The following is a 13947-nucleotide window of genomic DNA, read 5'->3' as shown; positions in this document are numbered from 1 at the left end:
CGGGAAATGGAGCCACCACGTCTCTGAATAGTGCATTCAAACTCAAGCCTTAGTGCATTCAAACTCAAGCCTGATACTCCTGTTAGACATTGGGAAAACAAATTTCTTCATATTAGTCATGCCAGGGGCAAAATGAGATAGGTGTTGTGTTCACTGCAGGAATGTCACGGAATGTCACAATAGGCCTGGTTGTGAGGGGACACTGCCTGAGTCACTCCTGTCTGTGACAGGAGCTCACCATTAGGTATGTGAGGGCAGGCAAAGCAAGAGGTGCAATAGATACATCTTCTCTGTGGGAGGCTAGGCAGGAGAAATCAGCTAAATAGAAGGACAAAAGCAGAGGAAAGGAGAAATCGGAGTAAACAGCCTGCAGGGGAAGCCTGCAGGAAGCTGCCTGACCTCAGCAGTGGCCATGGGATGTGGAGCGGTTTCAGCAGCCGCTCGCTCTGCTTCCCTCCCTCCGGCTGACTTTGCGGCGCAGTTTCTTTTCCCAAACCATGAGGTCTGTTGTACTGAGCGAGCCCCTGTCATGCTGTGCTGGTTTTACAGGGTTGCTGGAGCAGTGGTGGCCTCTGCTGTGCCTGATAGTATGCCCTTGCCCTGGGGCAGCTCTCAGTATTTACTTGATGCGCCTCCTTCAGCTGTTTTTGTCTTAATTTTTTGGTTATGAACACATTGTTTAGGCTGTGCTTGTACATTCCTATTCACTGGCTGTGAGATGGTCATTTCTTGTAGTTCATTTCATATTTGCATCTCAAAAAATGTAAGATAAAATTCATTTCATTTATTTCACTCAAATCATTGAGACAGCTTATATGAATAGAGACTTAAGAGTTTGGGTCTTGGGACATTCAGACAGGAGTCTAACGTGCTTTGACACGTTTTCTAGGTGCTTTCCAGGCTTCCACTAAGTGCTGTGCTTCACTACGTATGACCTTTTTGCCCAAGCCGCATGGTTCCAAAGCCCTGAGCTTACCACTTTCTTGCTTATGATTTACTTACTGGCCTGCAGCATGGCATCTCTATAGTGCTGCGTTTCTTCAGAGAGCTCCTTTTGTGCCATTTACATGATTAAATCAGAATAATGCAGCAGAGCCTTCCTCTGTCTGACAATCCCCAGTCCCAGGGTGAGATTTCAATCTCTGAGGCTGAGCCCAGGTCTTGCCTGTTCAGTTCAGTGTAAATCATTGAGCCAGCCCACCCTTTGGGCTGCTCCCTTCCAGGCTGTTTGCTTGTGCTATGTTGCTTCTATTGAGCTGTTTTTTGTCTGTATACTATTTTTGAAATGTGTTTTTTGCTCTGGACAGTTTCACTTAGTCCTTCCCCCTTAAATTATTCCTGGGTGGTTATGAAGTGGATATTTAATGGGATTACAGTTAGGAAAGCAGCTGTTTTAAGGTAACAAAGTTAGTGATATAATTACCACGACAGACCATTGTTCTGTGCCAGGACAGTCAGAACATAAAATAAGAACCTTGTAGTGGTTGCCTTTGCTTTGTGTGCACTGAGAAATCATATACCTTGCTGAGAGACTATTTTAAGGACTCTTTCCTAAATATTCAGCATAATGAACCCAGGCATAAGTAAAACAAATGGCAAGCTAATGGCCATTTGAAACATTCTAGTCAGGTGTGCCATGTTTTCACAGCATGGGAACTTATTTTTTTTTAATAGTTTCATACTGTAATGTTTCCCTGTTTCGGGACAGGAGCACCCAAATGTTGTTTCAGTTCCCTGTTCTTAATAAAATACTATTTTTTTTATTAAGTTGTGCGACAGCCATTAGCATGTTAACATTTCCACATTCTTTGCTTCTCATGTAACTGTGACCTCTCCTGTGCTGCCATTTCCCATCTCATTCAAATATGCTCGGTGCTGAGAAGTTGTGAACTGGAGCTCAAGCATCTACTCTAGCAGGGAGCTGTCATCGCTGCAGTCAGTTCAGAGCAAGAAATCTGCTAATTTTACTTAGCATATCTCATTAGAAATCAGACATGGCTGTGCTTTAGGAAATAGTTCAACTATCTTTCGCATTTAACTCCTTTGGGAGAGTGGTCTGGACAGGTTGCTGCTGCACAGTTCACAGTCTGAGATGTCTGTAGCATGAGCATGACCCCCTCAGATAGATGGTGCAGGTCAGGGGAAGCTGAATTGAACATTTCAAACCCAAGTTCTCCATTTTTTTTTCTTTAAAGTATTTTCTCTTAGTTCCTTTCTCTCCTCTTTTCTTGCATTTTTCTTTCATGATTTGTCTGTCAGGTGCAGTGAAATATTGTGTTCATAATTATGTGGAATATCATTTCATGTCATATAATTGTGTGATACATCTGTCCCTGAAACTGTTCCCTTTGGGATCAATGTTAGTACTGATTATATCGGAAGAGAAGCCTATCTATTGTTCTTACTTTTTTTTCGGTGGAAAGAAGTTCTTTATGGATGAGTTTAACCCTTTAGAGGCTTATGTGTGTGTTAATTTTTTAAATGGTATTACTGCAAATATCACTGAATAAATAATGCCCATTTTACAGAATAGCATTTAGTTCTAGGAGGGTGAATCCTTTAGGCACTCAACAGCATGTGATTTTAATGTTCAGCTCCATGCTGTGCGGTAAAAGCATCATTTTCTTTGTTCTTTCTTCAAGGACTGTGGCATGGTTTGGGTTTTGCTCAGTATGTGCAACCTGCAGCAGAATTCCTTTAATTGTAATTTTTTTCATCCAGTTTTGCTCAAGCAGCAAGCATATCAGGAAAGATGGTGAAGGTGTGTTGATTACACCAGTGCTGTGCTGCCCATGCAGGCAGGCTTTTTATTTATTTATTTTTTAAATGTTTGCGGGATGCAGAACAGCATCAAAATCCCTCCTGTAGCCCCTGCTTCAGGGCCGGGCCATTTGGGTGCGCCCAGCTCCTCAGTAGGGCAGGCTGGCAGAAGAGCAGCTGGGTGCCAGCACGGCACGTTGAACTGGCTCTGCTGACCCTTGTGTTGCTGCAGCCTGCCACGTAGGTACGGATGCCTCATCGATGAGCTCTTGGTGTCAAAAGAAAGTATCCTGTTCCTACATCAGAGGTGAAATAGCATTTGGTTTTGTGTGTCCTTTAGCCAGTTGCTCCTGATATGGAGACTGCAGGACCTGGTATTGTTAGGGCTTGGCTTCCGCAGTCCTTGGTGAGGCATCTGCGTGCTGTGCCATGGGAATTGGGAATGGCCTGCAGAGGTAATGTTTGGTTTGAACAGTAATTTCCTTTATTTTTCAGCAACTGCTTTCAGCAGTCATATTACAAAGTGACTGACATGGCATGATGCAAAGGATCTCTATCTTCCCATTAATATTTCCACTTTAATTAGAAATAAAATTCAGACAGCTTTATAGTCATGATCAAATGAAACCCACACTGAAATTCTCTCTGAGGAGTTCAGGATGTTTTGTTTTATTCTTCTTTGAACAATAATGCCTTTTTGTAGAATATAATTATATATTTATGGTATTTTTGGGGTGGGGAAATTGTAATTGGGGGGGAAAAAATGTTGTCTTAGAGTCCTGCCCTCTGGATGCAGAAAATCTCTTGAGATACCTTGAATTTAAAACGAATATGATGGTTTTAATTTCCTCTTTCCATTTTGCAATCAGACTTCAAATTTAAGCAAGAAGTAAAGTTTTTCTAACAGAGCATTTCATTTAGTGGCAATAGCCTAGCAGCTATCAGCCACTCTCCTCCGCACAGCCTCTTAAAACCGAGAACTGCCTCCAAGTGCACCGAGCGGCCCCCTTTGGGCTTCAGCTGCAGATGCTGGGACCCAGCGATTGCCCAAGCTCCATCTCCCCCAGGGGATGAGAGTTTTGTTGCAGCGTGGGGCCGGAGAAGAGGTGATCCCATGGAATTTCCTTTAGGAAGTGGGGGCGAGGAGAGGGGAAGGAATGCTTCAGCCGCAGCTGCTTGTAAAAGGAGCACTAGGAAAACAGATCTGCAAAAGTTACCACCGTGGAAGATCTCTAGCTGGGAAACAAAAAGCTGATTTGGTAGCATAGGGCCTGTAAAATGTGTAAGCATTTGCAAGTCTGCAGGTATTTGTTCTACAGAGATGCAACCCTTGTTCCCTATCGCAGAGCCGCAGGAAAAAAAAGCTCTGTGGCAGCTGCTGGAATGCCTTTGATCAGGGTCCCAGTCCCAGTTTCCCCCCCGGTGGCAGGGGCCCATCTCAGATGGGAGGTGATAGCACCACAGTTGTTCATCAGAATAACCAGTAATTCAAGAACATTTTGAAGGGGGTTGTTTAATTTCAGGGGACTACTGGAAGTGTTAACAAGCCCTAATATGTTCTATAGTGAGAGCCACAATGCGGATGCCAAATGCTGTCCCTCTTAAAGACAGTTCAGGCAGGATTCTCGCTCAGAAACCACTTAAGAACTGAGTCGGCTTAGAGCCTAGGTTGATTTTTACCCCAGCATACTGACATTAAGCTTTCCTTTTCCCCTGAATACCATTTGGAGTCGAAAGCAGGGTCTGTATTTGCAAACAGATTCTTGTATCTGATGTCTCATATCTAATGCAGTTTCACATAACTCTTAGAAATCTTGTGAAGTCTGGCTGTTTGCTAAAGGTTAGTTCTGCTTAGCTCTGAATTATGTAATGTTAACTCCTTGAAAGGAAAAAATGAGCCATCTGATGTTGACACATTATAAGACCAGCCATTTCATTCAGTAACCTTTCAACCTTTTTTTCCCACATTGCTGCCAAGCTGCATATAGGGTTGAAAAAGTAACACCCCCAGATTGTATGAAACCCAGATAATAAACATCTGTGTTCTACCTGCAGAGTGAAAGCAGAAGCAATTGTAGATTAACAAGTAAATTCAGATCTGTTACTTCCAGTGAAACTTGCAACTGAGGAAATTGGGAGAAAAATTAGTGTTTATCCTTAAACAAATGAAGAGGGAAAAAAAATCTCAAAATGTTAGACCCAGGTCCTCAATTGTTTTCCCACAAGTTCTAAAATTCTATCATGTTTTCACATTCAAAAAATGTCAGCTGCCTTAGTTGACTTTGAACAGTGCCTTACTATAGACTCAAACCAACACTGTAGAAAATTAGATTTCTAAAGGGCTGCTGGGAGAAGAATTAACATTTAAATACCTAATCTTTGCAGAGAGATGTGTAGTATCTGGGAAAAAAGTCAAATTTTAATTTGGATGTAGATAATATTATGATACATGGAAAAGTAAGAAAAAGCACCAATGAAAACACAAAAAAAGAAGACTTTGATTTGGGGTCTGTTTTGACACAGTTACTAGTACAAATATTCCACTTGAAATAACCTGTGTGGGTTGAGTTAATCATTAACGGAATCAATTTCAGTAGAAAAAGTATGTTTAAATTTGTACTCCTATCCTACACCTTCCATTTCAATTTCCTCTCTTACTCACTTTAGTATTTTATTTTCCCAAAAGAGGAAAATCTTGGAGTCTGTTGCCTTGCTGCCGTAAGAAAAATCCCCTACGATAAAAATTGTGCATTATTTCACTTAATGATTTGGGTATTAACTTAAAAAGTACATCGCATTAATTGATAATTGGTAATTTCTACCATCATAATTGATCTAATTAGCCCCAAATATGTTTTTTTTTTGTTTTGTTTTGTTTTCTCTGTGTTCTGTACAGCTGTATAATTGTGCATACTATCTTTGAAAGACAGAGCAGTGGATCAGTGTTTTTGCCTAGGAGAACATTGTTCACTCAGACCTTACACATTGTCAGTATTTCAAGTCCCAGAGTAGCTTTTTGTTTTACATACAGTCACTACCAAGCTTTCAGAAGTCTCTCAAAATAGCACCAATTATTCTGGAGTGTTAATAAGGATTTTTTCTTTCATGTATGAGTGATTGCAGTAGTGAAATAAATGTTATGGTATCAGAAGATACAAAATCGTGATAAAAATAACTCAATAAATAATTCAATAATACAAATACTGGAGCAGTCTGAAATCTTTTATTTGCAAACCCTAAATGTCAGAAATAAAAAATATCTAAACCCCAGAAAAAGAGCCAAGCTACTTACTTCTGATTTTGAGGACACTCCTGATAGACTGAAGAGCTGAAGAGCTTTTGGAGTCTGGAAACCAGCAGAATCTTGCAGTTCAGTACTTAGTTTTATGTATTTATTATTTGTTTATATAGCTCATATGTGAAATCACCAAGGAACTGGTGTTTCTTGCTTCTTTCATTTTGTGTTAACAAACCCCATGTAAAACAGAAAAGCTTACTTATGCCCACAAGACAATGGCAAGCTTAATTTCTGTTTGTTTGCAGTGTGCTCACAAAGAGTAATCCTAGAAAGCACCAAGCACCTGCAGGAGCCCACAGCTCCTAATGCCAGTATTAGGATTTAAAACCACTTAGCACTCCATAACCTGGACTTAGAATTTGTTTGATAGCAAAGGCTGAGATTTTCAGCTATGCAATTGCTGTGTGCCAGATAAACTCTGCAGTCTCTGGTACTTTTTTTTCTTTCTTTCTTTCTTTCTTTTTTTTCTTTTTTTTTTTTTTTCCCTTCTTCTTTTTGACCCATAGCTGTACAGAACACCAGGGCAGAAACCTCCCCTGTATTAAGTGGGAATAACTTGGCGGAGCTCTGGAGAAGCTGCTTGGCAGAGAGGAGAGAGAGAGACTCTTTCCCTGCAGGGCCTGCAGGTATCAGCCTGGCAGGGTATGCGGTGGAGCTGATATAGCATCCTGCGTTTCCTTCCTCACATGGTTGTATGCAGTTCTGTGACCTGAAAAGGAGCGTTTGTAAATCACCTTCATTTCTGTTTCTCAGATAACCTGTGTTCAACACCCCACATTTGTTGTATGCTTTTACTGTGTTGCAGAGTGGTGGCAGGCTTTGCCTGAACTTTTATTGTTAAGGCTGTTTTTTTGTTACTGAAAGTTTATTTGCTATATTTTGCAGATATCAAATACTATGAGGGAAAGTGTTGCTCTGTGTTCCTTTTTCCTCAGTGACAGTGGCAGCTTACAGGGCTTTCATGTTGCAACAGGGAGGTACATAGTACTAGTGAAAGGCCATTAGCCAGGCCTGCCACTGAAAACAATCCATCATCATACCGTGGCCGCAGCAGGAATGTACTCTTTACTATGTAAATTAAGATCAATTCTTTTTGAACATCTTCCAAATATTCAGCTATGACATTATAAAAATACACAGTCATCTGTCCCAGTCTTCTGTTTCTTCCCAAGTGAATTGCATGTTACTTTGTTCCATGAGAAATTATAAAGGTTTTTCCACCCGTTCCATTAATTGCTTATTCAGTTACATATTTTTTAATTCTCTTTGAAGTCTAGGAGACTTGCTCTGAATTATACAGTCTTGCAAATATTAAATATTTTGAAAAGAGTTTTTGTACCAGGAAGAATGGGTAGCTCTTTCTATCAGTGATGAAATGTTTCCTGTCTAACACTTGAATTGAGATTGTGGTAGTAGTCTAAAGAGCACAAACTCACCATTTTGTAAAACTGAGTTATGTAGAGTTGATAAGGTGAAAAAATTAGGTAGGTGTCAGTAGATTACAGGCCCAAATTTTTAAGATGTTCTTGGGTAGATAGCCAGAGGAAAAAAAGCTTAAGAGTCTTATTTCTTTTTGAGATAAGGGAAAGACAACGTCTGTATTCTTGGGGCAGAGCCCTCCACCTCACCTTGCTTGGATCCAAACCCCCCTCACCTACTAGAGGGGATTAGGGACTGGGACTCCTCCATGGTTGTGTTTGTAGCTGAAACATAAGCAAGATGTTACTTTCAAAGAGAACTGTTTGCTGACCAAGCATCCTAGTGATTTTTGTATGGGGGATGTATGTTTTGAAAACTATGTGAGTTTCTCTTTTTTTTTTTTTTAAAATTCCATGAGATATTTATGTTAGAAATAGAATATGTCCAAATATACTTTACTGAACTGAGATGCTTAATTCCTTATAATTGGTCTGCAATGTACATCAAAATATACTCATAAAAACACTTCTGAAAAAAGGATCCACTGCTGTTTACGTCAGATCTCCGCACAGTGATCTTGTTAATTTTTCTTTTTCCACAAAAAAGGAGAGATTAATTTCTTTTTCTCTAGGAGAAAAATAATGAGTTCCTGTGACAGAAGACATTTTAGTGCCCTTAGGGTATATTTCTCTCTTCTTTTTGTATTAGTTAGCGTGCCTTTTTTGTCTTTCCCTTACATGAAGGGTAGGAGGCATCTCTGAGTACAGAAGAAAGAGCAAATCGTTGTAATTTTACACTGCAGTCAGGAAGGAGTACTTCTGGGGGCACTGTTTTCTTCTGTTTGTTAGTGTCCTGTCCAAACGTCCATTTTGTGCAGTGGGACAGAATTTGCAGGAATTTTAACTGCTCCTCAGGGGTTTCAATGTATTTGTATTTGGGCCTGGGTCACTGGTGTTCTGCCTTCTTCAGGATTTTGTAGTTGTCTTCTCATCCTGGTGCCAAAGACATTTGATGGCTCAAATGTTCAGCTTCTGCAACGACAGGGGAAATGTTGAGGCTATTTCTCTCAAATTGCTTTCCTGTCGTGGAGGTTGGTGTTTGGCTGTGACAGCTCTCCTCTGCTTTTTTGGCAGACAGTTCCTCGACATTCTTGTTGAGATCATCCCCACTAGGGCTTTCAGAAGAACATCTGACCGAGGCTCAAATTCTTCATCTTCTGCTGCTCAGACCATGTAGTATGTTATAGTATGTTATATCCTCTCCTCTTACTACTAAATTTGCTTCTAGATACCTTTTGTTTTCTCAAAGATCCATGAATTTGTGGTTTCTTCCTTTCACCCTGATTTGGTTTCATGTTGAGGGTGTGGATTCTTTTAATCCCGAGGATAATTTAAGAGAAACAAAGTGTCATTAAATTACTGCAGTCTGAGTCATACTTGGTCTGTGAGTTCAGTTCCCTGGCCTTCCCACACAGCGTTTCCGATGTGCAACGAGCTGAGGCTGTGCAGGAAAGACTGTCGACTGACCTAGATACTGTTTAACTCCTTACTAATGAGTGGATTTCTGACTTTGGGTACAGCCTTTTCCTCTTTGGATTCTCAGCCCTTTTCTGGGAAATAGCTGCATCCACGACATTGGCCTGCTTTTGAGTGGTTTTTGCCAAAAATACTCCCAAGATTTCAATTTCAGTTGATTTAAACATCTTAAGTTGCTTGGAAAAGTAGTAAACGAACTATTCCAGAATCTGAAGCATAGGCATTGAGATTCATCTTCAAGTATAAAAGCTCTGGGTTCTTTCACATAGCACTTAATTACTTTCAGGAAAAAAAAAATCATTTTGCTGTCCTACAAGCAAGGAATAGTCAACTCAAGCTCTCAGAAGACAAAAGAAAAATGGTCTGTATAGGTCCATAAAGCCCAGAAACACTGTGACCGTATCGTATGAACTACCATCTTGTCATATGTTGTTGAATCTGTTCAAGAAAGTTGTGATGTGTGTGATACAGAACTTCGCTGACTTTAGACTTGTCTGTAGTGCATTGGCTGGTTGATTTTTTCTTGGTGCTATACCAGAACGTGTTTTTTGTATGGTCCCTTCTGTGATGCTTCCCAGTGCATACCAGCCAAAGGGCAGCCTGGGACACTTGACTTACCCTTTCATGGGGGTATTTGACATAGTCATTACATTAAAAAAAATAAAATAATAACTGGAGAGGAGAATCTGGGGGATCACACTAGTTTCAGCTAGCTCAGGTATAGTCTACATGACAGTCTGGTAGTGCAGAGTGTGCTGTGTCTGTATGTCTGTCTGCACCTCACGAGTAAGAATAGGCTGAATGTGCGGTGGTTTCAGAAAACTTCAGTTATACTTGCCTAGCAGCTACAGTGATGGGATCAGAACAGGTTAATGGTGTTTTTAAAGAAAATGGTATGTTTTAGCTACCGAAAGCAAATTTCCAGATAAGTATCTATTACATTCTCTTTGCAAAACTGCAGAAATCAAGCTCTGCCTCCTGCTTGCTTCAATCAATATTCAAAAGGCTGTCTATCTGAAGCAGTGTGAAACTGAAGAAGTGTCGCTGAATGTGACCTGACACATCAGCCGCAAAGGTTGCACATTAGATTTTGTGTTACAGCTTGTGATTGCTCATGTATCTGAAATTTGGCAACAGATGGATAGTATTTTTTAATGCATAACACTCCTCTGTCCCTATCTCAGCACTTAATACTACTGCAGACATCTTTTCAACAGAGCCATGCGGCTATAATCAATAATATGTGAGCTGATGTTTCCGCTCAATAACATACAGCCACTTAAATGCCCTTCTGAAGTATTTTGACCCCTGGGGAGAACTACTTTAGTCCAACCATTTTCCCTATTGAAATGGAGATGTTTGCTATTCAGCACAGCTGGGACTTGAGAGTAGAGAAGCAAATTCAAATAGGGATCAAACCTACAAGCCATGCTATTAAGGGGGCAAGGCCTCTGGAAGGTCTAGCAGTGATTTTGGATAATTTGTCCATTTAGTGCCATCTTAGTATGATTGACATTAAGTTACCAGAAATAAAAGGAGATCAGACTCTAATATTAATTTTACAGTCGCTTCATAATTAGGTGTTAATTCCAGTACAGAATAGCTAGTGAAAGCAGGATGTTATTATGAGTATTTCATAAAAGAAGCATTTTTGAAACACAGTTCAGAGAGACTAGAAGTTACCTGAACGTATTGAAGTATTTGGGTTTTTTCCTCTTCTGCCCTCTAGAAAGGAGAGGGTCAGTCAGCACTTTACAAGACTGGGTGTTAAATTAGCACAAGATGCAGGCAAAGGCAAATAGGTGTCTTTACAAAGGATGTATTTTAACCCAGCAGCTTGGTTTGTATTGTTGGTTTTATGTTGTCTTAGTATTACAAAAACAGAAGGTAATTAAAAACAGTTTCCAATGAGAAGCATTATTCCAGTGACCAAGCATCATCCATGCAAAATAAATGCAGCAACAATCATTGAGAGTTGTGTTTGTATGTGTTCATATATATAGTATGTACTTACATAGGTGTCTATATATAATGTACATAATGTGTGAGACAGTTTTTGTAGTTCAGAGCTAATGAGTGGGTCAGGGTTTAGGAAAGGGGATGTGGCCAGAAATGCCCTTGTATTTTGCCAATCCCCAGTCTCATGGCTTCTAAGCTTTTTTCAACATATTCCTTGGGGCATCGTGTATTTAAACTGAGGGTATAAGTGGAGGTTAGTGACCTCCTCTAGAAGTGATATTAATAGGCAAGAATAAATTAGAGTTATCTTTCATAGATAATATAGGATTGTAAGATTAATAGGTGCGTGCCTGTCTATCCAGATAGGAGTTAGCCTAACACTACTCTGGATTGTAGCCAGAAAAACACCTTTTGATTGAGGCTGTTCTGATTAAAACAAGGGAAAAAATGTATTGGGCAGTGATGATAAAAATTAATTTTCCCCTTGCCTTGTACCTCATTCCCTCCCACAAGAAAAAGAAATAAACTTAGGAAAGCCAAAAAAAAAAAAAAGGACAGTGCATCACATGCTGAGAATGAGAGTTTGGCTTGCTTGCATGGAGGATGAGGAGGAATTTAAAAAAAAAAAAAAAAAGCCTTTAGGTATACAATCTAGAGACTAATTTATGCTCCCAAGCTGATCTTGTACTTCTTAGCACAGGCAGGAGAAAGGAGTTATAAATTATGAATAACAAGAACTGCTCTCTTATGTCTTGGTAGTTTTATTCTTTCAAGCTGTTAGTGTAGGCTCTGCAAAATTGGTGAGGCTGGAATTTGCCAAGATTTATGCCTGGGTGTAGAAATACTGCCTTACTTTCAGATTAAAGCGGCTAGCAGTGGTAAATCAATACATGCAAGTCTGCAGAGCTGCCACAAGCTTGGCTTATAAATACGTATTAGCGTTTATCTGTGGTTTAATTTCTCATCTTCCCAAACCATTGTCTTGATTGGTGATCATTTCTCAGTATGGAAAAAAGGGGATAAAAGAAATTGCCAGACAGTAGAAATAATATTCCAGAAATGTAATTTAAACCTGTTCAGAACTTTATTATTTTGCTTGCCAATGAATTATGATTTTCAAAAAAAACCTGCATCTTTCATGACTGTGTGAAACTTTATGCTTTCTCATATTTTTTATATTCTTACTGTGAGCAGCATGAACTATGGTAATTTATCTTCAAATAATATTGCTTTGGCTTTTGACGGGGGTTGGTTTAAAATGCAAATTTTTTCAGTATTTCAGTCTTAACCCAGACATACTTGGTGTCCATTCTGTAGTGTTAAGGTAAGAGACTAACATTTGCTTTCTTAAAATAACATGTTGTTCTACCTTGTAGCTGTAGGAAAGTGTAACCCTGTCCCATGTACCCGAACATTGTCAGCAGATGCACAGGCAAGGTGCAGCAAACTGCTGTAGAACGTGGAGATTATCCTATGTTTTATTTAAATAAGAATGATTGTGTTGTCCTAAAAAGTAGGTTAACTGAGAACTCCAAAATGTTTGAATTATTTATCTCTTTTTGTAAAATAGGTTTCTCCAAAGTTTTCTTTGCTAAACTGGACAGTGAATGGTGTGGACTGCGAAGTGCTGGCTGCTCTGTGAGGCAGGACTTTAAAGGCAGACTTCTTGATTTTTTTCCAATGATGTACCATCTACTGATTGTTTATTGTGTGAAGGTTAATTTACAATAACTCAGGGATGTGTTTGTAATTAGCTGTTGAGTAATTGTACAAATCATTTTCATATTATTGATCTTCATGTTCGGTGTCTTATGGTAAAACTTTTTATAATACTTTCAACCTAAGAGTACTTCACATCAATTACATTGTACTGTGGTAGAAGTATCATAGTAGTAGATAAGTTTCTAAACCATTCAATGTAACAATAATTTATGTGCATCATTTCATATTCTGTCCTTAAATAAATTATAAGGCATTGTAATTCAAAAATATTTAAATATTTAAAACAAAACAAACAAGAAAAAAGGTATAGTTGTATTTTACTAATATGGTCATTAAACTCAGTAGGATGTCAGCAGTGAATAACGTTTTTAGCGTCAACCAGAATTTGCATCTATTGAAAAATAAGTTTGAAAACTGTAGTTCACCACTTTTAAAATATTTAGTGTGTAAGTCTTAACACAGATAATTAGAAAAACTCCTAAAAATGTAGGCAAAATGAAGGTATGAAGTATTTACTGCTAAACAGTTAAAGATGATGATAACCATAATTTCCTTTTCTTACAGAACAGATACTTAGATTAATGCATTACTGTGATGGTTTTCCCCCAGTTTAGGAGAAAGGAGGCTATGGTTACTTACACAATATTTGCACTTCAAAGTGTGTCAAAGAGGCAAATCCATTTGTGTTTCTGATAGGTTATTTATCCTGCTTAACCTATAAACTGTGGAGTAACAAGGCTACTGAGCTGATAGGCAGCCTAGCAGATGGCTCAGAGATTATGCTAAATCACCTCAGCCTGTCAGAAGTCGGGCTGGGTTACTGCAGGGGCAGCGTCTGTAAGAGACGCTGAATGGGATCGTTTGTCTTAGTTTCTTGCCTGAAATTTCATTTTTCTTCACAGCATGTGACCTCTTCCTTCTTTCCATCTTGTTATTACAACCTCTTCGAGTTAAAGCAGATGTGTGATCAGCAAGTTTGGGACCAGCCTGCTGGTATCCTGGCTTTCATAAGAATCATTAGGGTGATGAGAATCTTTAGGTGTCTGCAAGACATGGAAGATCTCCACGGGGGCAAGGAGATTGCTCAGGCACTTTCACTGTTGTTGCCCCTTCTTTTTTCCACGTCTGGAGCCGTTGCTTCAGTCCTTCCCTACCACTGAGTTGAACATTGTCATCTCTCTGGCCTATGAAATATTAAATGGGAATTAAATATGAGTAGACTAAATCAAGTTGAACAGCTTGCTGCTGTCCTCG

At 39.4% G+C, this 13947-nt stretch overlaps 1 protein-coding gene and 1 long non-coding RNA gene across 12 annotated transcripts in view; one reads left to right on the top strand and one right to left on the bottom strand.

Annotated features, from left to right (window-relative positions):
* The window catches only part of LOC140002924 (uncharacterized), an 8926-nt gene extending 4308 nt beyond the window's left edge, over positions 1–4618 (bottom strand). For both annotated transcript variants that reach the window (XR_011810600.1, XR_011810599.1), the window contains exon 1: positions 1–4618. This exon is cut by the window's left edge and continues 43 nt beyond it. This is a non-coding gene — a long non-coding RNA (uncharacterized lncRNA).
* Positions 1–13947, top strand: part of RBMS1 (RNA binding motif single stranded interacting protein 1) — a 148450-nt gene that overhangs the window by 85723 nt on the left and 48780 nt on the right. The gene's annotated exons all lie outside the window — the stretch shown is intronic.

This window comes from Anas platyrhynchos, chromosome 7, assembly GCF_047663525.1.
Source record: "Anas platyrhynchos isolate ZD024472 breed Pekin duck chromosome 7, IASCAAS_PekinDuck_T2T, whole genome shotgun sequence".
NCBI lineage: Eukaryota > Metazoa > Chordata > Aves > Anseriformes > Anatidae > Anas > Anas platyrhynchos.
This window is presented reverse-complemented; position numbering and strand designations above follow the sequence as displayed.